General features: G+C 43.2%; 1 long non-coding RNA gene across 1 annotated transcript in view; it reads right to left on the minus strand.

Annotated features, from left to right (window-relative positions):
• Positions 1–3661, minus strand: part of LOC125484682 — a 27364-nt gene extending 23703 nt beyond the window's left edge. Inside the window, exon 1 of the long non-coding RNA XR_007263506.1 lies at positions 3395–3661. This is a non-coding gene — a long non-coding RNA (uncharacterized LOC125484682). The remainder of the gene's footprint in view (positions 1–3394) is intronic.

The following is a 3661-nucleotide window of genomic DNA, read 5'->3' on the forward strand; positions in this document are numbered from 1 at the left end:
CTCCCCACCTACACTCACCTTTACTGGCCCCATCCCCGCCTCTTCGACCTGTTTGTTTCCTCTCCACCTATCCTCTCCTCTATCCATCTTCTATCCGTCTCCCACTCTCTCCCTATTTATTTCAGAAACCCCTTCCCCTCCCCCTTTTCTGATGAAGGGTCTAGGCCCGAAACATCAGCCTCTCTGCTCCTATGATGCTGCTTGGCCTGCTGTGTTCATCCAGCCCTGCACCTTGTTGTCATAAATGTCTGCACCTTGGGTCCAAACTGCAACCCAAAAAGTTCAGAATTTTAGGGAGTTATTCAAAGAAATGCAAACTTCCAGCAGCAGTGCCAGGCCTGGAGAGAGAGACATGAGCAGGGTCAAATTATGGAGAAACAGTTAAAGTCATAAATCACACAAGTAGGCCATTTAATCTAATGAATGTGTCCTACAAAATGTTTCCAATTAGTCCCACTCTCATCACTGTTTTCTCCCATATCTCTGGAATCTTTTCACTGCTGAATCTCTTTCCACCAACCTTACAGGCAATCTTTATCAGATCCTTTACTGCATAAAATGATTCCTCATCTCTCTTCTGTGTTTCTTTCCAATTACCTTAAATCTGCCTCTGGTTATGACCCTTCCCCAATGGTGAAAGGATTTCCTTATTTATTGTACCAGGATTATGAATGCTTCTGAAGTCACAGATGAGGGGACAAAACTTTGAGGAGGCTTGTACATGGTGAGAATAATGCAATTTTATATAACACCAATGCTCCCTCAGGGTAAGGTCTGGTCCAGGACAGAAACAGCACAGTAGCAAAAGCTGGAAGGGGTGAAAGACTGGAAGGCAGTACCCAAGGCTGTACACCATTGCTTCAATGACCTTCCTTTCATCATAAGTCAGAAGGAGCAACTTTTGAAACTCCACAGATGATGCAGCCCACGCTCACAGGGAGAGCGACGTGGACAAGTGGGGTTTGGGCAAGTGATACTCATACTAAGTAAGCCCCAGACAATGTTATCTCCGATGACAGACAACCACCTTCCCTTTATATTCAATATCATTACCACCACTGAATCCACCATTATGTTAGAGCTAGGGTCGGTGTTGGGAGAGAGACAGAAGAGAGAGAGAATGGAAACCTAATTGCAGAAGGCACACAAACACTCTCCATAAATACACTTACCAAATTTGTTACTGTCTGATAGAACAGGTAACTAGGAGTTCCCCTCCAACTCCCATGTCATCCTGACTCAGCATTATATCGCCATTTGTTTGTTAGGTCAAAATCCTTGGATATCTGCACTCAACAGCACTACATTTATCTACACATTATAAACTGGAGCAGTCGAAGAACAATAATGGCTTATGTCACGAATCAATGGGGTAGCGTGTTGGAAATCAAGCCCCGCTCTTCCCAGAGTTGACACAAAAGTTCCAAAAAAAGAAATATGCAAGATGCTCAAGCTGCCCGATTTTCAGACCCAGATTAATTAAAAGCAAGGGCCAAGTTTCTATACTTAAATACTAATCATAGATAACTAGATTGTATCCACAGGTAAATCATTAAACTAAATTAAGTAAACTCTACAAATCAAAACTCAACCCCTTTTAAAATCTCCCTTACACGCACAGTAGCGGGAAAAACAACAGTTCTGTGGTCTTTATTCAAGATCTATTGGGTTGGTTCTGGCTGATCTGCAGAGTTCTCCTTGACCTACTTTTTTTGGATGCCTCTTGCTGGTTTGCAGGAGGCACAAAGTGGCCTTTTCACTTCTTATATTTCTCTGACTTATCTAATTCAAAGTCACAACTTACAGCATTTGCTAAAGGAAACATAAGCTGGCTTTCTTCAGGATGGAAGTGGCTTACTGCAGAGAACTAGAAGTGTGCATTTTTGACTGCTGGAGACCTGCTGGTTTCTCGTCTGGTCTGACCAGCTTCTCTGTCTTACTCACAGCGCGAGCTAATCAGCTCTCTGACAAGCAATCTCATAGCTGTTAGAAAGCTGTTGTGATCGATGATCAGTCCCTTGTTCACAAACCAATCAGCTTCACTTGTAAACAACCCCTTAAATGCACATTGCTAGAACCCACATCCATAACAATGGGGTTCACAATCTATTTGCTTTTAAAACATGCACCTATCTTTGTAAATGCCTGGTTTTCTAAACAGTTCTCTCTCATTTCAGTCCATGATTTTAAAAAGCACTGAAAATAAAAAGACATGGACTTTACGTTGACCTGTGAGACACTGATATATGCAGGGTCATCTCAGTGTTTTAGAATAGTTGCTTTACAGCATTAGTGCGGCAGTCCATAAAAGGTCTTCTGTGGATTTTACCAACGGACAGAAAAGGGGCTTTGATGAACATGGTTAAAGCTGCTGAATCAGGAGTGATGCTGGAATGTATTAACATCACTTTGGAATATTACCAATTATTTCCTCAATCCCTTTACTGAACAGATAATCCTATAGGCACTAATGAACAGCACTCACTGTTAACAGACCTTGCTAGGGCTAAGTATTTTGTAAAGTAAATCATGCACTGAGGATGACAATTCACATTAAGTGCATTAGGTGTCTGCACTTGTTGTCAAATATTTCAAGTCCAGTCAAGCCCCACTCTAAGTCTCTAGCCCATGGATTAAATTCATGCAGTGCAGCTTTGAGGGAATGCTACATGATCAGATTTAAAAGAAGTGTTGACTGCTGGGTCAGAACAACATAAGCAATCCCACTGCAATGTTTGAAGAACAGTAGAAAGTTATGTTGACCGACACTCCTCCCCCAGCTAACAGATTAATACATCATTCATCACAATGCAGTTGAAAAATTATTCTTTTGTGCATAACTGGTGTGTTTGGTTCACACAAATGTAACCAAAGTCCGCAATTTGAAAACAATTCATTGGCTACGAATTCAAAATCTTCCCCTCCCCCTACCACATCCCAAAACCAGCCCACCTTGTCCCCGCCTCCCAACCTGTCCTTCCTTCCATCCATTCCCTCCTCCCACCTCAAACCCTACCTCCACCTCCTACCTACCAACCTCATCCCGCCCCCTCGACCTGTCCGTCCTCCCTAACTCCCCACCTACACTCACCTTTACTGGCTCCAACCCCGCCTCTTTGACCTGTCTGTCTCCTCTCCACCTATCTTCTCCTCTATTCATCTTCTATCCGCCTCCCCCTCTCTCCCTATTTATTTCAGAACCCCTTTCCCCTCCCCCCATTTCTGAAGAAGGGTCTAGGCCCGAAACGTCAGCCTTCCTGCTCCTCTGATGCTGCTTGACCTGCTGTGTTCATCCAGCTCTACACCTTGTTATCTCATTGGCTATGATCTTGTGATATATTTGGAATGCCCTGGGGTCGTGGCACTCTTGAACATGAGTTTCTTTGTCTCTTACTTCACTGATATCATTTTGACGAGAAGTAACGATGAATGAGAAAGGTTGGGCTGGAGAGCCAGGGCTGAAGTGGCTTTGATTTTGTATCTGACAAGAATATTGCTGTTGATGGTGCCAGATGCTTAGGCTGGAAGGACCAATTTAGGCAGCACGTACTCCTCAAACTGCAGGAGCATCCTTTTGGCAAGTTAGGTATCATTTGTGATAAACTGCCAATAAAAAAAGGAATAAATTACAATGTTCACAAAATATGAGGAAAGAGATCAA

The sequence above is a fragment of the Rhincodon typus genome, chromosome 13, assembly GCF_021869965.1.
Source record: "Rhincodon typus isolate 14 chromosome 13, sRhiTyp1.1, whole genome shotgun sequence".
In the NCBI taxonomy this organism is placed as follows: domain Eukaryota; kingdom Metazoa; phylum Chordata; class Chondrichthyes; order Orectolobiformes; family Rhincodontidae; genus Rhincodon; species Rhincodon typus.